Source organism: Opisthocomus hoazin, chromosome 9 (genome assembly GCF_030867145.1).
Source record: "Opisthocomus hoazin isolate bOpiHoa1 chromosome 9, bOpiHoa1.hap1, whole genome shotgun sequence".
In the NCBI taxonomy this organism is placed as follows: domain Eukaryota; kingdom Metazoa; phylum Chordata; class Aves; order Opisthocomiformes; family Opisthocomidae; genus Opisthocomus; species Opisthocomus hoazin.
In genome coordinates, this window is record NC_134422.1 from 32,171,066 (window position 1) to 32,196,356 (window position 25,291).

General features: G+C 43.3%; 1 protein-coding gene across 23 annotated transcripts in view; it reads left to right on the plus strand.

The window, feature by feature from the left end:
* Nucleotides 1–25,291, plus strand: part of MAP2 (microtubule associated protein 2) — a 259,226-nt gene that overhangs the window by 136,777 nt on the left and 97,158 nt on the right. For 18 of the 23 annotated variants that reach the window (XM_075430396.1, XM_075430392.1, XM_075430405.1 and 15 more), the window contains one exon: nt 15,973–16,032. The exons of 2 other annotated variants lie outside the window; for them this stretch is intronic. The gene's annotated coding sequence lies outside the window, so the exon portion shown is untranslated. Of the gene's footprint in view, nt 1–13,168; nt 13,210–15,972; nt 16,033–25,291 lie in introns of all 23 variants that reach the window. 3 more of the 23 variants (XM_075430393.1, XM_075430400.1, XM_075430397.1) reach the window with 2 other exon arrangements.

Sequence of the window (25,291 nt, forward strand, 5' to 3'; positions counted from 1 at the left end):
TTAAGAAATCATAAACCACGGCCCCGAAGACTCAGAGTTCAAATACAACAGTCCCAAGTCAAAAACCAGAAATTAGCAGAACGTACCAAACATACATGGTGGTTTTTTCTTTTTTTTTCCTTCACCATTTTTTTTCTCTTTTTTTTTTTTCTTTTTTTTTCTTTTTTTCTTTTTTTTTTTTTTTTGACTTATTTGTCTTTCACACAGAGGCTTCATACACAGTCACACAAGCTTTCCAATGTGCTAGAATACATCCTAAGGGGCTTTTATTTAAAATACCACTGCTTTGCTGTCCCCCATTTTACTTTGTTGATTCTGTACCTCTGTTAGTCTTTATCTTAACAATTTTAATCTGTCGTCCCCTTCTGTCCCGCTCTGACCACGTTCCAAAAATGTCACAATTAATATTCTGGTCAGGAGAAAAGAGGTTCACCGTGCAAGGTTCTTTTTTTGGTTTGTTTTTTTGGTTTTACGATGCCTGATGGGTATGTTAACAAGCCAGTATCTGAGATATCCGATATCCGAGTTCAATACCAACAAATCCATATCGCCAGAAGTACAACTTAAGCGGGTTTCCTAAGCGTACTATACCGAATGTACGTTATTACAGAAGTACAAAGCTTAACCCATGCTTGTACCAACGCACAACTACCAAAAGCACGTTATTACAGAAGTGCAGAGCACAACCCGTGCCTGCACCAATGCACCAATACCCAAAAGTACGTTATTACAGAAGTACAAAGCTTAACCCATGCTTGTACCAACGCACAATTACCAAAAGCACGTTATTACAGAAGTGCAAAGCTTAACCCGTGCCTGCACCAACGTACCAAAACGTACACCCTCAGGCACTAGTAGCCTGGTGTACAGCGCTCAGCGTAGGACGTCTCCTACGACTTACGAGAACTCTCCAAACGACCGGTCTCACATTCCAAAACAGAGAAAGAAAGTAAAAAAAAAGAATACCTTTACTCGTTTAGATGGTCCTTGTCTGCTCCCGCAGTGATCCGAGTGAGGCGAGGAGTCCCTCCGGGAAATCCCGGGGGTACCCTAGGGAGTCCTGTTCTCAGCGGGTCCTGCAGCCGAGCAGAGCGGGTCCCGCCTGGGGTGCCAGAAATGATGCCGTGAAAAGCCATAATTGAAGACTCAATAGTCGGCAGACTATTAAGCAGGTATTCTTTATTGCGGCGCCGGGCACACGGGGGATCTCTCCTCCAAACGTGTGCACCGAAGAGACACAGTTACTAGGTATTTATGCTATGTTAACATACATATTCATTACATTTCCAAGAAATGTTTATCATAGTAATGGCTTTTCCGAGAATTCATTAATATATGGTAATGTCCATCACACATGTTTGTTTGGCGTCTCTCGGCAGGGGTCTTCAGATTATCCTGCAGCCTCCTTACCTCTGTAGTTTGCATACTTGTTCTCCCAAGGCCCAGGCGCCTAAAGGGATTATTCAGGAGTCCCTTGTCTTGCAACCGTCCGAATTATTCACAAAGTACCAAGACTTGTTTCTGACCACCTGAAGTGATAACATTCCCTACATGTTACATTTGTTACATTTACAGTTATCACTATGTTCTGTTTGTCTATATTGGGCTATAAACTTTCAAGGACCAATGCCTTGTCTCAGTGTGGGCCGTGTCTACTGTGACGGGCCCCACTCTCAGCCAAAGCCTGCATGTGTTAAGGCTATATTTAGCACATAGGTAAAACTAGAAATAACTAGGATCAGATACTACAAGGTTGTTGGCACTTGCTCAGATGGTTGGAGCTGAGGGAACCATGGGATACTGAATTCAGTGGCAGTCTGCTGAAAAATGTAAGTCTTCTGAGTCCTGTCGTTGAAAGAAAAATCTTCTTTTTCTCAGAGTTCAGGTGCAATATGCCCTGATCTGCAACAAGACAGCTAGAAAACCTTGAGCTGGTTTAGTTCCTCCCTGTGGGAGCTCCATAAGCTGCAGTGCAGGACTGACTCCAGAAGTGAGACAGGGCTCATCCTGAGTTCAGGATGCACAGGGTTGTACAAACTGACTCCACCAGCTGCTCTCCATCAGTGCATGGCTCTGTGCTACCAAGGGAACCTGTGGCTATAATATCTGGCAGCACTGAGAGGTGTCTGGCTAATAATGTTACTGAAATCTGGTGGTACCTTCCATGTGTACAGAAAGATCTGCCTCTGGGAACATGCAGCAGAGCTCATTGCCTGAGAGACGCTTGACTAGGAGCAATCCCTAAACTTTGGACGGAGCACTGCAAGTGTTGCCATGTCCTCTTGCATGTGATGGAGTGGGCAGAACATGATTCTAGAGGTGAAAGTAAGGCCTTTACTTGTGCCTTCATGTTATATCCCGAAACGGTAGGGTTCATCCTCTTCTTTTAAGGAGATCTAGTATCTTTGCATTTATGGGAGTAGTTTATGAGCTATAGAGTGATTTTTTTAATTAGTAATATGCTAAAAATAGAAAGTAAAAATTTTGTTAGCAAACGTATTGGTGTAGAGACTGAGATTCTACTTACTGAGTTTTTGTTTGCTATACATGAGTGTTTTTAAACAGAAAACGTGCTTTCTATTGCTCTGTAATGTTGTCTCCAGATCTGTGAATCCATTTTCAAATGTATGAATTGAAAGTGGATCAGGAATGTAAAGTACCTGCCACGTGGGCAGAAGTGCTAGTCTCCATATAACTGAGTTTCCTTTAGGACTTTCCATACTGTGTGTGACTGATTTGGTATGAGATCTAAATTGTGCTGAAGTACCTGAAATCCTCTGTTACAGAAGGCTGCAGCCCTTGTGGTCAAATGGGTCAGTAACCTTTGGTTTTCAGTCACATTCTTTAATCTTTATTAAGGTATTTATGTAACATGACATAGTGTTTTAAGGAAGCTATTATGCACTTCTGAGTAATGAGCTTCTGTTTTAAAAGTTCCCCAAGTTTGACACGATAGCTCTAAAAAAGAGGCAAGTTCGCTGGGTAAACTAAGTAATAAAACACTTGTTTTCAAAATTGTTCCAACAACAGTTGGTTTTAATGGCTTTTCTATGGCCCATAAAGTTCATAATCTTAAGGTCAAAATGCTATTTTTGACTTGTTCTGTCTTCATAAAAGTATTGCAATCAGTGTTGTCTTTTGTTGGTGGAAGCATGGCAGCCTGGTACTTATGTAGTCTCCAGCAAGTGAAGTACAGCTTTCAGCCTGTAAATCGTTTCCTGAGATTGGTCAGCTTAGGAGAAAGCATTGTTATTTTAATGCATTTTGATACCATCAGAAGCATGTGGTGCTGAGAGAGAACAGTAATTTTCTTTACAGGGGTTTAGTTTCAAGAGGGTAGAAATCTGTATTAGCCTGGCTTTTCTTGTTGGCTTGCTGCTTGCTAAGTGTTTTCAGATGCACCATACAGTTCTTTTTGAGGGAGGAAATAAGGCCTCTAATGCTTTCTACTGTGTTGTACCATGGTTTTTCATCTCCTTAGCTTGGCCTGCTTGCTTAATCATAAGCCAATTAAAGTATAATAATGGAACACACTTTTTAACTGCTCATAAATAAAGGGAATTATCAGAGAAAGAGCAACAGAAAATTGTGAGGAGGAACTGTGAACATGTTGGCTGGTAGTATAGTCTATGCCTCCTGCAATTCTGGCTATTGGTGTTCATGGTGAGTTTGCCTTGTTTTGTCCGGTCACCGGCACCAGGATTTGCAGAGGAGGGAAGGGGGTACACCATGGGGATCTGAGAGAGCACTGGCACCATTTGAACTTCCTCTGGTTTCTGTGTCACTGCTTCATCTTGCACTAGTCTCATGTCACAATGTTATCAGCTGTTAATTAGTTCACTGTTGGGCAATGTGGATCTGAAACAGGAGCTGGGGCAGGTCTTGGTGGATCCACCTGGCAGAGACTGCTGCCTACCCTGGGGTGGCTGTGGGTGAAGCCTGTGGTGAGGTGCAGGGTTTTACCCTAGAAGCAGTGGAGCCTCAACAGATCAGTGCTCACCAGCCCATCTCAAATTTATTGCTGGAACCGATGCATTTCACATTAACCTGATCTCAGCTGATGCTCAAAACCTCCATACCTTGCAAAAAGTTGCCTTTGGATTTGCAGATTCCTGCTGTTAAAAGCCAAGTCCCATGTTCGGTTAGTGGCGAGGTGGTGAGCAATAAGAAGCAGCGATGATTACTTCATCTGGCAATTCCTCTGTGTTACCCGCAGTGGCTGGGAAGCACAAGCTTTAGCACCCAGTATCGACCATCTGAGCTTTGTGAAGCAGTAAATGATGACAAATCTGCTGCAGCTGGAGGCGGTCACTGTCACAAGCTCATCTTAGCAGAGGGCTGTAAAAGAAGAGAGAGTACCAATTTCTATAGGATTTCTAGACCCTTGATCCACAGGAAGTTTTCCCAAAATGCAGAAACCTCGACACAGCTTCTGGCTTCTAACAAAAGTAGTCTAGTTAGCATTAATTTTAATTAAGTGAAAAAAAGTTGCAGCAGTTCTTGGTGATGGTCTCCCACTTCTGGCAATTTCTAGTTGTTTTAAACTTTGTGAAAGATGTAGGGCATTTTATTAAAGTAAACAACATTGTCTGAAATTAGTGCTATAAAAGGAAAACCTTACTGTTTCTACTAAATCCCTGAACTTTAATAAGGATGCACAAGTGTTCATTCTTTATGGGTATGCTGGCCTCAGCTTGACCTCAGCTAGCCATCTGGATCCCTATTTCTTAATAACATGTAGTCTGCTGAGTTTACCTTATATAACTTATAGCATAAGCTATTAAATACAAAGCATTTGCTCTCACAGGAACTACATAATTTTCAAATAAACAAGTGTTTGGAATATATACATTATAGAAGAGAGTCCTCATTGCAAATTCTTCTCCCCAATAAAAGCAGGTCAGTTTTTCCTGTCTTATCTTTGGGAATAGTAATGAAGGACTTGTTTCCCAGATGTAGATTTGGAATTGATGTTTAAGTTAGGAAGTTGAGCTAAATAGTCTTTCTAATCAAACACTTTTTTAAAATCAGAAAATACCAATTAATAAAATTAAAAATGTTCTCGGGAAAGCATCAGTTTCAATAAACGTCCTGTTCCTGAGAAATTCCTACCCCTTTTTCTGATTTTAAAATGCCTTTTTAAACATCTTGAAAATGGTCGAAAAAAGTAATTCAGTTTCGAATAGCTCAAATTTCTGAAGGAAAAGCAAGTAAACCACTTGAAACATTTCAGCTGACCTAGTCTGAAATATGCAATGATGTTGGGTTTTTTTGGTATCTTGAGCTTGGATTCAGAAAACATTTCAGAATCCTCTGGGACTTGGCAAGGCCAGCTCTGAGCATTAGTGATTAGTGCAGCACCACACCACGCAGTGCTGATCCACCCAGGGAATTCCCACCAGATTCAATGAAGCCTGGTAAAGAAACACTTACTTGGGTTTCAAAAGCAGTATGACTGCTTTGCCTGGCACCTCAGCCCAGATGAAAATCTTCATATTTCAGCAAGGCTCATAGGCTCAGAGTACAGGGTACTGACTCAGCCTGGGCTTCTGCAGCTGCTGGAGCTGAGAGGGTCCCCATAGTATGAGTATGCCCATTTACCAGCGCTTGGAGTAGGCCATTCCACAGTTTCTTCAGAAGCAAAAGAATCAGCACATTAAAATTAAAAAAAAAAAAAAAAAGAGACAGGAAATAATGTTATTGGTCAAGTGGGTACCACCAAGACTTGTGTCATTAGCTTTATGTACAAGCACAGTGTTTTGTTCCAGCCCTGCTGCCTGTGTCCTGAGCAGAAGGAGCCCTGAAAATGAAGTAGGATTGCTCTCAAGAGCAGACGGGGAGAATGACAGGATGAACTTCCAATTGCCCACAAACCCCAAACACAGCTGGGCAGTACAATAGCTACTCCTCGCTGTGAGGCTGGCCCTTTGTGCCCGCTTGTTATAGAGATGGTAGTGTTGATGTGGTTAGCAGTGAGCCTGGCTGGGGACTTGGGTGATTGGCAGGAGGCTGTATGGACTGCATCCCCCAGAGCCTATGGAGGGTAAATGAGCTGGAGAGTGGGTGTTCCTGAGCCCCGGGGAATGTTGGGGCCCAGATGTTTTACTAATTGCATAATGGAGGGTGACAGACTTGCTGAGTATAATGGTCTAAACTCTGTGACTAGAAATTGTTTACATGTCCGTTTTGGAAGGATGTAAAGCTGGTCTTGACAGCCTGTCAGGAAGCACCCACAGTCTGTTTTGGCGCCTCCACCCCAGCTCAAAATTCTGTTTTATGACAGTCCTCTGCCCAGTCCCAGCACTACATTTACAGATTTCTTACCTGCATACAGCGAGATGGCTGTGCCTGAACTCTAATCAGCTGAACCCAGCTGTACTCTACTGCGGACAGGCAAGAGCTTTCATGTAACCAGGAGAGCGGGAGAAGAGTTTTTGCCAATATTTTCCTAATTTCTTAGATACAGACGTAAGAGCTTCTGTTTTTACGGAATTCAGGGACTGAGGCTCTTAGGGACTGGAGAACTTTAGAGACTTCAGTCTCTTCAGACAATTTTCCTACTGTCACACCTCTGGGGACGATGCGACTAGCGCTAGTGGGACCCATGTCTCATAAGCATCACTGATCTTCTAAGGAAGCTGGCATTTCTTACCAAATGCCTAATGTTAGGCAAATGCCATTTAAGTTTGCTACTCTTAAGAGTTTAGCGAGGAGAAGGGAAAAGATGGACAGTCAGTGCAATGAGGGGAAAACAGGAGAAGGGGGCAAGGCTGGGTGTGGACATGCTGGTGCCAACCATCCTGTGTTCTGGGGCTGAACAGGACTGCTAGTGAGTTCTGTTTCACGGTGGAAACATCTCTTCCTGGCTGGTCCTGGTATCATATTCTCTCTTGTGTGGAGCATTGCTCATTTACTTAAGTCATCAGCAGGCTACTAGTTTTTCCACAAAGCAGGAACCAGATGCATGCCAAGAGGAATTTTATGGCAGGTGTGGTTGCTTCAGCAGTCCCCAGCCTGGGAGAGACAATACACTTTTAAGAGCATTGACATTGGTCAAGCAGAAAATAAAATGATACTATATTTCAGATTTTGGGTTAGATATTTTTTGAGTGAGCTTGACTTTTTCAAAGATTGTTGCTTCTTATGGAGAAGCTTCCTTGCTTCTTACTGAATTACAGGAAGGCGTGCATATATGCAAGTCTGTGTCTCTTTCCACTTTCAGGTGGCTCCATGGAGTGTGCAGTCCCTAGTGGCTGTGACTTGTCCATTTCAGATTGCTAATGGAGATGAGCAGCTTAGAGGTGATTTAGAAGATAAAACGTTTAAAGCCTCTGGGAGCTTTTGCTCTGCAGTTGTAGGGTGCATGGGAAGTGCGTATATTACTGGGATACATGTGAAATGGGTCTGTCAATATGATGATGAGCAATACGATGTGGTTCATTCCAAAATAGTGCCAGTAAAACTTCTGTAATGCACCGTGGGAATTTGTCAGTACTGGCACACCACTGCTTGGCTGGGAGGCTCTAAGCTGAGGAGAAGGAAGAAGCAGAAATATGAAGTAGGTACTAAAATTTCTGCAAAAAAATGCTGGGAATGCCTGCTAACCTGTACTGCATCCCCTGTCATGTTTGCTCTCAGGTGGATTTCTTCAGGCAATGTTTTATACAGTTTGTATTTATCATGGACATCACTGATCACACATATGTCACAGCACTGGAGCTGTGCCTTTGAGAATGTGTTCCAGCAAATGTTTTCTGTGTCCCTTGCTTATTTCTTGTGGTGCTTTGGGCCTTATTATCTCAAATATATCCATCTCAGTGCAAAACTGCAGCTGAAACTCAGTCACCATGGGTACTGTGCAATTTGCACAGCCTGTTCTCCACTCCATAAAGTTGACTTCTGAGCATTTAAATTAGAAATAACATCGAGCCAGCTGATTACAGGAACCTGTGGACTAGCTGTAGGCTAAGGTGGCTTCCCCATACAGCCCCAGAGCAGCCCTGAATACTGAACTGGCAAAATGTAATTTGTGTTAACAGCCACACTGGGAAAAGGCTGCACTTGGTTACTACAGGAGTACGAAGTTCCACACTGTGTTACATCAGGAGCAATGCTGGGAATATACATACAACCTTATTATTAGAGGCAGGATCTGAGAAACCTTGGTTTTTCCCTGTCTTGAGCAGTAACTTTTGATCCATAGGAAGACTGCAAACCTGCAAAATGGGATTTGATTACTTTTTCATCAGAATCATCTTCTGAAGTTTAATTGACACCCTTAAATTGTACAGTATCACACCAACATGAAAAGTAAACCCAAGCCAAGCAAAAAAAAAAAAAAAGTGATGTATTTTTATTGTGTCTTACTCTGCATTTCCATGACACCTCTGAAATACTGTTGACTCTTGGGTATAGGATGTAGTGAGGAAATCTGTTGTCTGCCTAGGATATCACAGGAAAATTTGCAGGATGAACAGAACTGGTGTGTTAGAAAAGGTTCTTCAAGCAAGAGGATGGAGACAAGCCAGTGTAGTAGCTCTTGCTTTCTAACCCCCTCTCTTCTGTCCACCTCCATTTCTCAGCTGCAGAAAGCCCCCTTCCTGCCTCCTTAAGACCCTTAGTGGTGAAAGACTCCTGTGCTGTTGTTTGGAAGGTGGTTGCTGCAGCTGGCTAGTCTGTTCACCTTCACCTCACACGTGGCCTATATCTGTATTACAGTCCTGGATGCTGTAGGGAGAGGGTACCCACCTTGAACTTTAGACAAGACAGCCGCGAAACCAGAGCAGTGTAGAGCTTAGCATGGAGTACTGTGCTGCTGCTTTCCCTCTGGGGTGAATCTTCTGCTGCTCCAGTAGGACAGGACTCAACACCAGCAACTGAGAAAATGCCCTCATTGCTGCTGGGTTGAAGCCTCTCGCTGGAGTAGCAGTGTGGCCAACACAGATCTGTGGCTCATCTGTGGTGTGCGCTCACACCAGGCTCACCCAGATGCACAGCGTCCTGTCTGCCCTGGGTGCTCTGGGCAGTGCATCTTCAGCTTTCCTAAATCCATGCATAGCAAAGCTGGAAGTGGCTCTGCCCAGCCATCAGTCTCATTGCGATGCTTTGTCCTGACACTTCGTCCCAGCTCCTCAGGCCCTCTGCTTCCCTCCTCTCCTCCCTCGAATTTTCCTCCCAGGAAATTACTGTTACGTCTGAGGGAAAGACTCCTGTATTGTCGGTTTGGAACAGCTTGGCTGTCAAGGCTTTTTTAAGGAGATGAAAGGCAATGGCTGATTTTCTCTTCTGATGGTGCCTGACGCTCATGACTGAGTCAGAAAGCCCTCTGCAATCTTAGCACATCCTGCCTTTATTCGCTGCAAGACCTCTGCTTAGGAATAGTCTCATTTCAACACACACTTTTGGTTTTGCATCCATGAGCTTACTGAAGGCTATGGCTTGTTTTAGAAAGTGCTGTTAATCCAAAAACAGATTAAATGCAGTGTTTAATAAGATGCATGTAGTACAGTTGGAGGTTTTTTTGCTGTTCATTTAAAAAAAAAAAAAAAAAAGGAAGAAATGACAATTGCTTCCTACAAACTTCTTAGTAGTGTTTAGCAAGGTCTTGCCCCCAAGAGGTAGGGGAAGTGTAAAGTAATGTCCTAAATGGAAAAGTCTCCAGCTTCCCATGGGAGCTCTGTGTATGTGGTGCTAGACCAAAGTGTGGAAACATGCCTTCCGGTGTGTGATACTGAGCTGAGGACAGTGTGCCCCTAATAGGAGAAAGATTTCTCAGTCCCAGACCTTAAATAAATACTTTGTCTTCGCTACCAACTTGCAGGGTTGCTGGTTTCTGTTTCACTAAATGACTGTAGCAGGCAGTCCTTGTCTGGAAAGGAGTCTTCAGTGAGCTTTTCCTCTCCAGCCTGTGAAGACTCAGCTTGTGTCCCCTACAATGGTTTAATGAGTGTCTGAAATAGCTGAGGCTTCTTAAAGCTAATGGCAAAAACTGTGGTACGTTGCTATGCCAGCATTTCTTGGTTAGCAGCAAAAGTCTTATAGTGGACTTTCTCCTGGAGGCCAGATTCTTCTGCAGAGGAATCCAGGCAGAGTTGCAGCCGAAGGGGGCATCTGGAGAAACTCAAAATGACCTGAGCTCTTTCTGCTTTGCTGATGAACTGAGGCAAAAATAGACCAGCAATTCATTTTACAAGTCTCTCAAGCTATCATAAGAATTTATAGGAACTCATTATACAATAAATTATAGATATAAAATAGCAGGTGGCACATTTTTCAAGCAGTCTGCGTTAAAATTAATCTTTACAAGACCAAGAAAACAGGCCCCAGACCTATCTTCACTGAGCAGCTACAAAGGAAGTAAGCTGTAGTTGTGAGAAATGGAGTGTTAATGACAGGTCTATGCCAGTAAACGTAGCAAAATGCCTCAAATGTCTCAGTAGTAATTGTCATCAGAACAATTTATTTCCCTGCTAGTTATGAAATCAGATACAGTAATAGAGACAACATTTGTAAAATCCAGACACTTTATATTTTCATCAAACATAACAAATGTCTCTGTCTCCAAGGTTCATGAAACATAAACCCCCTTAGGGTCCTAGCTGGGCTGCTGTAAGCAAGCTGTGAAAATATTGATGTACTCATTTTATCCTTTGCTTTCCTTGTCCTTCTCTGTTTCCTTTCTTTATTCCTTACTTACTGGCAGCCACTCAAGTAGCCAAGTTACTTCTGCGCCAAGAGGATGAGGAAACCGTTTCCTCTCAAGCCAACTATGCTGACACTGCTATCCTTGATTTCCAGAAATGAATGAACAGTGTCTCCTGTCTGCAGCTTATTTCAGGCTTCAGTTACCCAAGATTCTTGGATGCAGAGAGAGCTTTTCACCTTCCCCATCTTCTCCTCACAGCCATAAGGAAGCCACTCTGTCTCCTCTACCTTCACAGCTGTGAGCTGCTCAGACTAGCAGTAGCAGCCCCAAGATGCTCTTCTCCATGGGCAGACTTTTCTTAAGTTGTAGGGTTTTAAAAATTTCTTTTAACCTACTGAAGAATTTTATGTGACTATTATAGTGAAAAGGAGATTTCTGTAGGCATTGGACTAGCAGTGCTACTTAAGCGGTGGGAATTAAAAAGTGGTGAGAACAACCCAGTCATTTGTAACAAAGAAGCAATTTAATAACTTTTAGAACAAATAAATTTGTGATGGCAAGATCAGTATTGCTTGTTTTTGCAGCATTAAAACTTTTTCTAGATCAGCTGGGTCAAAAGGGAACACTTCTTAACAGTGTTGCTAGGCCAGCCTTTGTGGACGTGTTCTAGGAGTGAGAGGAGTACTGAGTTATGTGCTGCTTAAAGACCATTCAAAGTGATAGTGAAAATACAGTACGGGTTTTTCTCAGTCAGGGTGGCACTGGACTCTTGATTGTTGAGGCACCATCGTGCTGCAGTCCTTTCTGAATTTCTGGGCCACATCTGCATCCAGGGTAAGCCACTGACTTCTGATTGTCAGCAATTTACACCAGCATAACCTTGCCTCCTTTAGCTGCAGTGCGTTAAAGACATTTGCTATCCACATCAACACCAGCTGAAATTTGGACATATTTGACCTTCATTCCCTAGCACTTTGGAAACTGAATAATAAATATGTAGTAAATTCTGCCCTCCAGGTATCAGATTATTTTTCTTTGCATCCCTTTGAAAGATGTTTGTTGTCTTATTTTAAGCCTCTGCTGCCAAGGGGAAAGCATGAGGCACGTGGGAAATAGGGAGGAGGAGGAGAGTGTATTCTAAAAGGAGAAAGCTATGTGGAAATCTTTGGTGCTAATGGATTGGATCCATTTACAGCCTTAATTTTTTCAGGCTACCGTGTATAATGCATTGTCGGGCAAACCACTAAATGTAAATCGTGGCAGTTTAGGTTTTTATTGTGGCTTCTGCGTTGCTCAACGGGAATATGTAGCAAAAGACAAGCTACCAGATTGAAGAGTTTGTGGTCTTAAATGTGCGATTCTGCAGGCAGCTCAGTGCAGCTATAGATCTCTGCAAGGCAGAATCAGGGCCTTGAGTAGATGGGCTTACACCTCAGGATGACAACACAGCTGCTTTCTAAGGGGAAGAAGTGGAGCAGCTTAGGAAGAGTATGCACTTAGTCGTTATAATTTTCATCACAGATAACTGAACAGGTTTGATAGGAGTCTTTGAAGAAGATCCCCAAAATGAAAGAAACAGCTCCTGCAAAAGACAGACACTTTTTTTTTTTCTGTTGAATAAAATATATAGATCTATCGCGCCAGTTGTTTAAGAAAGTTTAAGAAGAGGAGAAGCAGGAGTAGGTGCACATTGGTGAAGAATAGTTACAACTACCTTGGGCATAAAAGAGAGCCTTCGTCCTCTGTTGTGCATGTGTTATGTGTATGTATGCTGGGTTTTTTCTATCAGTTGCTATAGGTAGATGGTCAATGTGTTTGACAAAAAGAAGGAAATGCAATCCCTAATATATGCAACAGGAGAAGTAGGATGCAGTTGGTGACGTGCTCTACCCACAGGTGAATGGCAGAGCCAGAATAAACAGGTATCCTTTATGCCAGGTCACAGTGCATCCAGCCTAGAGCCGTCTAGAGCTGTGTTAGTCTGCATCAACAGAAAATATGTACGATGCACTTAAGTGAAAGTGAATGCATGCTGAATGCTCTTAACAGTCTATATTTGTGACCAAGACTTCAGCAAGGTTTCTTCATGGTAATAAGCTTGCATGATCTGATAAAGGTTTCCATATCCAAGATGAAAGGGTCTCCTAAGGGAAGCTTCCCATTAGCAGTGAAAAATAGCTTGTCTGGCTTGTACCCTGTCCCTTGAGAAAGGTGACGCTTAAAGTAGCCAAGGCGCCATCCCCTGCGATCCTGGCTCTGGGGCATTGACAAGCCAGCATGTCCCTTCATCAAAGCATGAAGCTTTTCTAAAGACTTGGCCAATTTCAGTGAATTCCTTATCGGGACAGGTTCTTCAGAGGTTTCTGTCTGAAGCAAGAGGGTCAGGGAGAAAAAAATAAACCCTTCCTAACACATTCTGTGCTGTGATTATTAGAAGATGCTTATAGGAAGTGGAAAACCCCATTCGTATCTGTGGTGCCAGGTACTGACCAAGCACTTAAATGTTAACTTCTTGCTTTCTAGGCAACTGCCCCGAATGTGGAGCTGTTCGCTTTTCTGGGTAGGTGGGTCTCTCTCCTGTTTTCTAAGCAAAAAATCTTTGAAATATCTCATTTTCTTCCCAGTCAGCGAGAGGTGGAAATGCTGATTACAGCCTGTCCCCAGCAAATTCCTGGGGTAGCAAAACTGCTTCCCACTTCTGGCATCTTGTATTTGGATTGTCTGGTATTTCTGGTATTCTGCTGCTGGCTAGAATCACATTTGTTGTGGTAGACATTTAGCAGAGAGGTGGCTGAGGTTTCAGTTCAGACTGTTGGAGTGCATGCTCAGTGCTGGTATAGTAGACAATGTGAAAGTACTAAGCCATTTTTTTTTTTTAATTCATTAAAAATTCTATCTGGTCATCTGGGATTTGTTATAGGTGTGTCCCTACTTCAGTTAATGTCCCTGTTGAATGCCTTTGTCTTCTGCACTTACCTCTCCCAAGAGGTGTGCATCTACCTCCTCTGGTTCTGACTATGTGGCATTATTTTGCATCAGTGACACATCGGAGGGCTGTTGGGACGCTGAGTGCTGAACACTCAGCTGTTGAGAACATCAATCTTTCTGCTGAGCCAGAGCAAATTTAATTAGCTTATTTTAACATTCCTCTTCATCCTGCGGGTGGGTAGAATTGATGCTGGCTGGAGCCTCAATTCCACGTAACTCATTTAGTGTAACTAATTACTGCATCTAAGTGAATGGTACACTCTGCTGACAGTCTCTGCAGTAAGGTGGAGTGGTTGCTTCCATTTGTTTGCTGTCAGAACCATCTGAAACCTTCCCACTTCAAGGCAGCAAAATCTTTTAGTTCGTGCTCGATGTCAACTGGGCAAACTGTTGAAAAGCTGTAGTTGGCACCACCCCATGCCAGTGATATGGTGCAGGCAAGGAGACTAACTCAGTGTTGAAGAATGAGAGTCCAAGCTTGAAAATAGGAAAAGCCTGAACTGTTCTCTAGCTTAAAGTTAGTCCCCTTTGTGAGTATGCATTATGATTCTCTCTATTTCATACTGGCATCTTATTTTTTATCATCACCTTAATACTATCCTCCTTTTTAACTAGGTTTTAGTTACGTATTTCTCACTAATTTAGTTCCTGCAAATGCCTGTTGCATTCTTGCTAAAGCTTTTAAACAAAGAACTCCCAAAGCAAAGATTTAGCTTGAGTAGATGTCATATATTGGGAACTAACTTTTGAACAATTAAAATCGCAAAGTTAAAGCATCTGAGAGGCAAGGAATTGGCAGCCTTAAATATAGGTGATAGTACTGGCTGTCCCCATAATACTTAGGGGGTACTCAGACACGTGGTAAGGAGGCTCCTTTTTCCCTGATTGCAGCTGCTTTAGTGTCTGACTGCTGCTTGCACCTGTAATGTTTTCCCCATTGTGCTCTGATCAAAGACTTAAAATTAAGGATGGAGAGTGTGTAGCAGGACATGCAGAGGAGGTTATTTCAACAAGCTAACTACATTTAGTAGCTCTGCAGAGAACAACCTGGGAGTCCTGGTGGACAAGAAGTTAATCATGAGCCAGCAGTGTGCCCTGGTTGCCAAGAGGGCCAATGGTATCCTGGGGTGCATTAAGAAGAGTGTGGCCACCAGGTCGAGGGAGGTTCTCCCCCTCCACTCTGCCCTAGTGAGGCCCCATCTGGAGTACTGTGTCCAGTTCTGGGCTCCCCAGCTCAAGAAAGATGAGGAACTACTGGAGCGAGTCCATCGGAGGGCTACAAGCATGATGAAGGGACAGGAGCATCTGTCCTACTAGAAAAGGCTGAGGGAGCTGGGCTTGTTTAGCCTGAAAAAGAGAAGGCTGAGAGGGGATCTTATAAATGCTTATAAATATCTTAAGGTGTCAAGAGGACGGGGCCAGACTCTTTTCAGTGGTGCTCAGCAACAGGACAAGGGACAACAGGCACAAACTGAAGCATGAGAAGTTCCATCTGAACATGAGGAAGAACTTCTTCATACTGAGGGTGGTGGAGCACTGGAACAGGTTGCCCAGGGAGGTATTGGATTCTCCTTCTCTGGAGATATTCAAGACCAGCCTGGACAAGGTCCTGTGCAGCCTGCTGTAGGTGACCCTGCTTCAGCAGGGGGGTTGGACTAGATGACCCACAGAGGTCCCTTCCAACCCCGAACATTCTGTGATTCTGTGATTTACTGTCCAAGCGTTTCTCACTGAGTAAAGAGGGTCACAAAATGGATAGTAACGGCTGTGGTAACCTTTACTTTTGATCCCAGATAAATTGGAAAAAACTTAAGACACTCTGCTATGCAAATGAGGCAAGAGAACAGTTTTAAGAAGAAACTGGAGTAGTTCCCTGCATTGGTATCTTCAGCTGCTCTGAAGTGTCATACTGGGAAGTCAGTGGGGGGCTCTTGCTCTTCTTCCATTACTTTCTGGACATCTTGCAGCCACTTTCCTTGTTCCTGCTTTAGATCTTCCTGCAGCAGAGATGGTTCAAGTAGCAGTCCTTTTGGGTCTCCCACTCAAGGGAGTCTGGCTGGGAGCATGCCTTCCTTGATAGATGAAGCCATTGCCAGCTTTTCTTAGGGCAGGTCTAGGGATTAAGCAGCTCCTTGGTGGTCCCAAAGCAGGCTGGACGTAACAGGGGATCTGAGTTAATGTGTCTCAAGTGAGCCTTGGGGAAATAGAGCTGAGAGAAAAAGGCTTGGACATGAGTGTACACATGTGCAGCGTCTTATAGTCCTTGAAGTGTTGAATTTATGCGAAATTCACTGAATAGAGACTAAATAGAGTGTGTATTTCTCTGTATTTCTTTATAGGAACAGAGAGTTTCCCTTGTTTAACAACCAGACGCAACATCCTATCATCTGCTTAAACAGGTATGTACTTTTTGCTTGATAGCATAGTTTCACAAGGAGGCTGCTTTAACAGATCAAGGAGGCTTGAGAAAAGAGCAAAAAGAAAACTCCTCTAGCTCCTGGAACACTTTATTTTCTGAGGTTAGTTCCTGCTTTTGTAATTCTCCTCGTATTATATTTTAAATACTTTATGTGTCAGCTGGGAGCCACTATACCCATTGTCAAAGCAGCTGCTTTGGCTTTGGCTTAGCAAGAACCTGCTTGCAGCTTTGGGTGGAAAGGGCCTAAGCTGGTGTTGATGCAAAGGTAGAGCATCCGAGAGAGACGATGGTGTTGCTGCACACTGCTCTGGTTTGTCATTTCCTGCCACTGCAGTGAGTCGTACCACAGAAAAGATGAGAACGGTTTGGCAGAGTAAGTGCAAGCATAATAGTGCCTCATCTCCAGAATCAAAAATTATTCGGTTAGATCAAACAACGGCACATTTTCTCCTCTTGAGAAAGAGAGAAAATTTTGAAGAGACCCCCATCTCAAAAGTGTGAAAATGAGTGTTAGAGAGAACCTGTGCTTCCTCTGTCACGTGGATGAGCAGATATTTGTTTTGCCAGTATTTCCTTATACACATGTATTCATTTCAGTTTAATTTACAGGTGAACATAGTTTCTGTTCTCACAAGCCTGAGTTTGAAATGCTAAGGACATAGTATTGAATTTCAGGAAATGGGAATGGATTTCAACTGAAAGATTTCATACGAAGCATAAAGACGAAATGCAGGAAGGCAGACTAGGGTGGCAAAGTGCATGAGGTTCTGCTGTTGTAACTTAACTTGGGCAGGGCAGGATGAAATACTGCCATTCTTTTGGGATGAAGTGTTGTGTTTGCTCTGGCCTTACAAGTACTTACAGTGCATGCAAGTACTGGGCCATTCACTTTTCATCCGTGAACTTTTTTCTCTCTCAAGCCATGCAGCCTAGACTTGCCATGGGCTGTGGGAGTCAGATAAAGGCTACGTGTGCTAGCCTATCCTGTCCCTGAGAGACACACTGCTGGTGTGCCTGAACTTTAGGATGTCTTTTGTTGTTGCACTAAATTTCAGTGCTACTCCTTCTCTTGCAAGGTGGCACAAGCAGCCCAGCAGTTTGGGAAGGAGCATTCTCCTTCTGGGCAGTGAACTGCAGGAGGACAGGAGCCAGCCCAGCCCCAGCGTTCGCTCCCACCAGGCTCCCCAGGGGCAGCCAGCACGTACAGCAGCCCAACATGCTGGCTCCCTGCCAGCGTCTGTCAGTGTGGAGGGCGGCATGAACCTGCTTACCATGATCCTGCATGCTTCAGGAATTCTCCTGTGGCCCCAGAATACCCTTGTGGCAGTGTGCGAGTACTAAATGAAGAATTAAATTAGCCTCTAAGACTTAAAGTGATGGGCAGTTTTATTGCATTTGCCATTTCTCCATTGATAATATTCTGCTGGTGATAAAGTAAATTCTCAGGTGTCTCCTGTGCAAAGCTTAAGTTGTCTCTGCAGATTCCATCTTCGACTGACAGGCCTAAATTATTGCTGTTGAAATAAAAAGTTTATCCGTGGAGTGCCCCATAGGCTCTTGGTGCTGCTGGGATGCCACAGACATTTTAGGAAGTGGGCAAGTCTGAAAGGAGGAGAGGGAAACAATTGTATGTCAGAACTAGCGTTTTCTACACAGGGTCACTGCATCAGTGGTTAGGAGATAAAAACGGGGTGTAATATCTTGTGAGCATCACTGTCTGTCCTGTCCCTTTGTCTCTGTAGTGACTAAAATTAATTGTGAAAATTAGCAGTGGAAATAATGTGCTGCAGATGGGTGACGGGGAAAGTTGTGGTAAAGGAGGTAGGGGCTCAGGAAGAGGAGACTGTCGTGTTGCCTCCTCTGCCAGAGCATCCCCCAAGGCTGGGCTGTTAGATGAGGAGGAGGGATAACAGAATCAGTGAGGTGGTGCATAGGGCTACAAGGATGGGTGATAAAGGGCCCATCCCTCTGAGCTGGGGTGTCAGTACAGCCTGTTTGCAGCATTTGGAGCTGAGGGCTGAGCTTTGGAAGCGTTACGGCATTCTGTGACAGTGTGGTTTTGCTTCTGATGCTTCTGGGACTGCTGCAGTCACTCTTCACACTGGTCACTGGGCCCCGTGATTCCCTGTGCGCTGCGAACAAACTCAGCGTCTCCTGTGAACAAACTCAGCATCTCTTGATGCAGGCTTTTCACTGTGCTGTCTCTGTCTGTGAGCTGGTTCTGTGAAGGCACTCCACAACATGAAGGTACCAAAATAATTTGCTCATTCTGCCTAGGCCTGATGTGGGGCTGTTTCTGAGCAGGAGGGAGAATTCTAACACCCTCCAAAGGCTCTGTCACACTGAGATTCCTAATAATTTTCGGTAGCCTTTTAAGTATAAGCATTACTTGCACTTCTTTTTCTACTGTGAATCTACTGATGCTCAGAAGAAGGACAAAGACATAGATGGGGACGGTGCTTGACAGCAGCCATTCTGAGCAGAGGCTTGAGGACAGCATGGGGCCAAGGTGAACCTGCAGTGTACTCAAGGACAACATTTGTGTACCGCTATTTTGTTCGATTAGGTTGGAACCTCTTCAGATACAAGCGCATCTTACATGAATTCTGTAGAGAGCTAAGTACACTTAAAATGACTGCACTGTAAATACACAACAGCTTGTATTTCAGGCTTAGAAATTTCCCTCACCACTGGTTGGAAGGTAATATTGTATGGGAAGATGAGCAGTGAGCAGTGATTAGAGCAGATTTTAGGAAAAAGGATGCGAATTGATACCTACTAGAGGATTTTCTTGTAGTACCTACAGATGAATTGTTGTCTTGGTTTCTGGAGAGTTGAAAACTCTAGAGATGTGCTTCTTTTTAATTTTGCTTGCTTTTTTTTACCTTGATGATCTGGGTAGCACTAGGGAATGATTGTAAGTGGGCAGAGTGCAGGATATAGCTTGATGGTGTTATTGGCATTGTCTTCTCTTTTCCCATGCGGCTGGCTTGAGTATCGCCTGTGTGGCATTGGGAGGGTTGCAAGGAGGCATCCCCCCACCTGGGTGGTTCTGGCACAGGGCTGAAGCAGGCTCTTGGCATGCCTACTGTCACAGCCAGCATGGCAACCAATCCTCCTTCATCAACATCCCTCTTTAAAATTGTCTCTTGCCAACTGGTAGACTGTTCTGCAGTCTCACTTGCAAGAAACCTGTAGCTTCCAGCTAAAACTTATCAATGGCCACAGGGTTATTGTACCAAACTAGCCTTTGGTTCTTCCTCTTTTGTGTTTATCCCTTATCATCAATCTACCTTGTTTCTCCTTTGTAATGAGGGGTGTCATCAATTTTGTAATCAACCTGTCTCTTTCCTCTTTTCTTCTGATTATCTTAATAACCATTATCTGCACTTCTTTTGTTTGAAAACATCTGTTTTGAACATAAGCCGTAAAGGCAGAATACTGTGTTATTTCTATTTATCAGCTATCGCAGGTAGCATTTCATACATTTTGAAAGGATTCAGTAGTGGTTGTTGAGCAATGGAAAGGAAGGAGAACATCTTCTGTCACCAGTACGTCATGATAATAGTGATGGTGGTGTTAGTAATAATCCTACCTAGCAGGCTGAGTCACTCGTAGGCGCTTAAAACTTTTTACAGCCAAGAAGCAAGGTTACTCAGGCAGGAATTGACAGGCAGAGGTTATACGACTTGTAGTGGCTTTTTAGTAAGCATCACCCCAGCTCCTTGGTGCAAGAGGTGGGCCAGAGAGTCCAGGAGGGGAGAGGAAGAGGGAAATGTCATCTGTCCTTTCCCCTATGTAGTGATGAGCAAAGGAGCTTAATTTTGAGGAGGAGATTGGTAAGTGAGGGAAACTGGACCATTCTGTGTGATGCAGCTCGCACTCGATGCTTTTGTCATGATCAGCAGCCAACGCCAATACTGAGCTTTTACATTCCTGTGCAGTACTTAAAGGACTTTATGGAGGGGCGAAATTAAGCAAGGTGAAGATGAGTTGGCAAGCTGATTTGTGGTTTTGTGAAGACTGACTGCAGTTGAGAAGTATATTTTTTTTTTCGCATCTTCAACAGTGAAGTCAACACAGTACTTCCTGTAGCTCAAGAACCAGTCCAGTGATTTGAAGATACAGTAATAACCTAACAATACAATGTATACTGTTAAGCAGGTATTCTTTATTATGGCGCGGGGCACATGGGGATCTTTCCTCCAAATGTGTGTGCCAAATACCCTTTCATTTCAGGTTAAATACAATCACAATATACATATTCATTATCCTTCGAAGAAATGCTTAGCATATTCATAGCTTTTCCAAGAACTAATCAGCATATGTTAATGTATTTCATGCATGTCTGTTGACGCCTCTGAGTGGTCATTGGGGGTCTTCAGATGAAGGTTTGTGCTCTTCATGACAGTGTCTGCTGGTTGATCTTTGTTTCTGCGCAAACTCAGTTCTGAGATCACATATATCATGTCCTTCCAGGTTGTTTTGCTCTGGTCTTGTTGCCCTCTGGTGCCTCTTTATCTCTGTAGCTCAGTACATCTGCCCTCCCAAAGCTGAGCTGTCTGAAATAGAATTATTTAGGAGTCTCTTATCCTACAACTATCCCAATTATCCACTGAGGACCAAGACTTGCTTTGGTTTTAATTATTTTGTCTAATGACTTAAAGTGATACCTTATATCTACATACATCCACTACATTCCTAGGTAGAAACAGGGGGAGTACAATAGTTACAGCATTAGATCACTATGTATGCAAGAATACAAACTGTAATAATAAAAACTACTAACAACTAGAAAAAATGATTAAAGCTACTTTGTTATAGTTTCACGTTTCTTATGATCCCTTCTATCAATCCTCTCTTTTCTTTAGACTTTTGTCCCTTTCAGGTCAAAAGTCTTAATCATTGTTAGATCATTTCCCCATACTTACACTTCTAACATAATTGATTACAGTAATTGGAGCATTGAATCACCAGTGTGCTAATGCTGAATTCTCACAACTGTGAGTTTTATCCCCTGAATCACGTGGAGGGAAAGAGAACTCAACACCATGGAGTAGCAGCTCAGCTCTCCTAAAGGCAGTTGAGTTTTTGCCATGGACATCCTTTAAAAAACATGTCATCTCGTGAAGGATTATAGCTTTACGACTATATGAGAAAGGAATTGCCCACAATTCTAAAAATTATAGTTTCAGTTTTGAAAGGTATGCAGTCCTTGCCATGCGGTGCGTGTGCCAGCCTTTCATTCTTGTGAACTGGAGGGCATCTCTGTGTCGATCAGATTATGCCATTCATCAGGGTGGGACCAGGCTGGTGACCTGCTAAAAAAGGCCTTCTATCCCTTGCCTCCTCCAGTTCTCTGGCCTACCACATGTCCCCTGTTTATCTTCACAGCAAGCCTTTGTCTGTAGCATCCTGCTGCTAAGTTCTCCTGAACTTTCCTGTGAAGCATCTGATTCTGGCTGGTGTCAGGGCCGGGATACAGTGCATGGGAATGTGCTCTCATCCATCAGTGTTGAGGGGGAGCTGGAAGTCAGCGCTACCTGCGAAATGCTAGTAGAAACAATGATCCCATTCCCACTTGATAACTGTAAATGGCTTTGTAGTGTGAGTCACTGAATGCATAGGCATTACAACCCTGTTACATTCAGTGCTGGGAAACCTGACGCTCAGAGTTAGGCATGAGTTATGTGTGTTTAAGCGGTGGTGTTAGTAAACACACTTTTGAAAGAGGCAGTGGGAGTAATGGGAGTGCTGTGAGCGTTCTCCATGAGAGGAGTTTGATAGAGGCACAAATTTGTTTGTATTGAGGAGCAAAGTGTATGAGAAGAACAGATGTTTGAATCATAATGTTCTTTCCAGTGTAGTTGATGAAAGCAAGCTTTTCATAATAGTGACCAAAAAAATACTCTAGTTGTTGTCCTTTTTTTACCCTCGTTTTTAATCCCTCTGAGACTTCGGACCCTTCTGAAGCTGGAAGTTATAATTCAGTCAAGTCTCTGGTCATGTATGTTGTGCAGCTGGAATAATTATACATTGTACATAATTGAGAGGGATATAATATGCCATGGAATTCATATACAAGTGAGGTCTTCACATGAAAAGGAAGATCCTGACATTACAGACACAGTCTGTCTCTTCATTGTTTTCCAAATCATCCTTGAATTCTACATCAGAAGGCTTCAGGACATTTTTGTATTGGAATTGTAGGGTTGCCTGTTGTTCTGCCTTTTGCCATGTCTGTGTGGGATATGTGTGGTGGATTGCAAGGCACTTTGATCAATAGTCCTTTCTCAACAATCAATTCATAATGTTATCCGTACCTAAGTCTGTAAGATTTTTCTGCTGCATGCTCTTAATAATAACTCCCTGGTATCCTTGTTTTAGTTATCACTTCTTTTGTACAAAAAAAACCCCTGACTTTGCATATTTATAGAATTATTCTTGCATGAGTTTGTCTGCTAAAATATGTAACAGAGAGGAATTGTGTTTCTGTTTTATGAGTGTAATGAAAACAGAATTAGACACAACAGGATCAAGTCTAGGGTTAATGGTGGCATGCCTGGGAATTAGCTACTGTGTGCAACAGCTTTTGCCATGATTCTTATTAATGCTTTATGATTCATTGCTGTAGCTGCCATAATATTAGTAATTAGGTGTCCAAGTCTGGATTAGATCACTGTTGTGTTAGATGCTGTGTGCTCAAGCAGCAGAGTTGTTCCAGACCCCAAAGAGCTTACAGTCAAATCTACGAAGAGACGTGGAGGTGGAAGCAGCCAGACAGCATGCTGGCAAGACCATATTTGTCAGTGTAATTAGTAGCTTAGAGACTCCGTAGTTCATGCTGGGAAATCATAGATGGAAAACCATACTCATGTGATGCAGTTCACCTGGGACATATCAGCGTGAAAGCACATACATTATGCAGCTGACAAGGGATCTAATCCTAAATTGCTTGGGTTTTCTGAATCAAAATCCAGTGTATTGTGGGTTGTAAAATACATGAGGCCAGCTTTGTCTCTAGCCTGTCTCTGCTGTTTTAGCATGTTTTCCATTGGGAATTTTTTTCTCTTTAGTACAGCAGAAGTCTAATGCAGCTCTGTATTTCTGCATGTTGGCCAGTGTAGCTAGTAATAGAGATGGGCGAAATAGTTCAGTTCCATTAAAAACTGATCTAAATGTTGGCCTTAAAATGGAATTGTATCCCATCCCTTCCCCCTCCCGCTTTTTTCCCCCACAGGTTCTGAATGTTTAGATAACCGACTTCAGCTAGCAATAAAAACACCGAATGAAAATAACAAAAGCTGTTCTTTTCTGGCCTGAGTGAGGAGGATCTGGTAAAGTCATGAAAGTGCCTTCCCTCGCAATCTGAAATGTACCTGTACCTTTCAGAGCAAATCTATACTTTGAAATGCCTAAAGTCAGGTCTTCCATTTGGTTTGAGTTCAGCTCACTGCTGGAAAAGGTGTTGCCAATTCAACTGTTTTGTAAATTAAAATAATTGATACTATTTGTCAGTGTGGGTGGTGTCCAGTGTCAGCTCTCTACTCACAGCTCATGACCTTTTTCACCACACTACCTACAGACTACCCCTAACTCTCCAGCCCTGTATTCCCTTGCTGTAGTACCCGGTATCACCAGTTTTTTCATCCACTTGGTTCCCTATGAAAGATTCGTGGTGTCTCCTGTGATCCTTCAGTCCCACAGTACTTGGTTCTTCCCTGCATCGCCAGCTCTCCTCCTGTGTTTTTTCTGATTCTTCATCAAATTATCTCCATTTATTCCTTGGACCTTTGGGGTATCCTGACTTAATTTGAGTTCCATGTAGCGTTTTCTCAGCAACTTTCTATGTACTCTCTGGAGTGACGTCCCACTGTACATTAACCAGCACCTGTTTCATCCTCTACCTGTCTTTGCTTAGACAGTTAATTGGGACAGAAAGAGCATATGCTATGGCTGCATATGAGCTCCACATCTACATATTAGACCACCAGGACACTGCCAAATTGAAGGAATAAAGGCTGAGCTCTTCTTGTATTTCCCTTCATAGAGGCATTAATATCTTCTCTCTCCTCTACCCATCTGTGGATTTCTTAAGGTAGTAGGTAGGAGCTTAGTATCTTCTGTCAAACATGACAGAAATTGGCCGGTGTGATTCACAATTATGGATGTGGTTAGACACAGCAGACAGGCAGAGACAGGAAACCAGAGCACAAACATAACGAGAGAATTAGGGAGCAAGTATTTTTGGATTGCTTGTGTAGTCACACATCCTCAGCCGAGTTAACTGGCAGAATCAAGCAGGGGGTTGACAATACTGGTTTAATGTCAGGGAGAGATTTTAAGGACCTGTTATGTATTTGTGGAGGCAGGTTAGTATCAGGGATTTGATGCATACCTTGTGATTTATGTTTTCTTAAATGGAATCTGGCACTACATTGTGTCACATTTTTAATTGCTACCAAAGACAGTTCTTTGTAAAAGTATTTTTAGAAATGAGCATCCATTGGAAGAAGAAATGCAGAAAGCTTTATATAGATCTCTGGAGGAAAGAGGGGGGAAATGTTATGTAATTAAGTCATTTAGAGACAACCCAGTTGGTCAGACCGGCAGCCCTACGGAGCTGAAATAAGAATCTGCATTTTCGTTTGGTTTTATGCTAATATCAACAGCAGGAGCTCCTTAATGTAGTTTGTAGGCTGCAATCTTCATCAGAGACTTCACGTGTATTTCAAACAGTGGCTACTCTTGATAGTCCCGGCTGATCATCAAGCTTTAAGGGATCAGGGTCACTTTCAGGAAGGCTGGGAGCCTGAGCTGAGCTTCTAGGCTCCCGGGAGCCAGAGCTGTTGGACAGCCAAACCTCGGGGCTGCCTCTGTCCCCACAGCTGTTCAGCAGGCACATGGTGTCCTGGATCCCCCCATGCCCAAGCAGCAACTCAGACTCTGGTGTCAGTGGCCAATGTTGCAGTCCTCTCGTTTCGGTTCTCCTTTTTGTGGCTGCAAGTTTGCGCTGCTGCCTCCAGGCAGATGCTGTGTCTGATAAATGTCCTTCCTTGAGCAAAACTTTCTGAAATCTGGATCCAAAGGCTTTGATTGGGACCCAGAGCATCCTCACACATGTGGGAAGAGACAGTCCTTGCCATCAAGGGTTTGCAGAAAAAATAGGCAAGTTACAGGCAGTGTGAACATTATAATCTGTGTTCTACAGCTAGGAGAACTGAGGCACAGGCTTATTT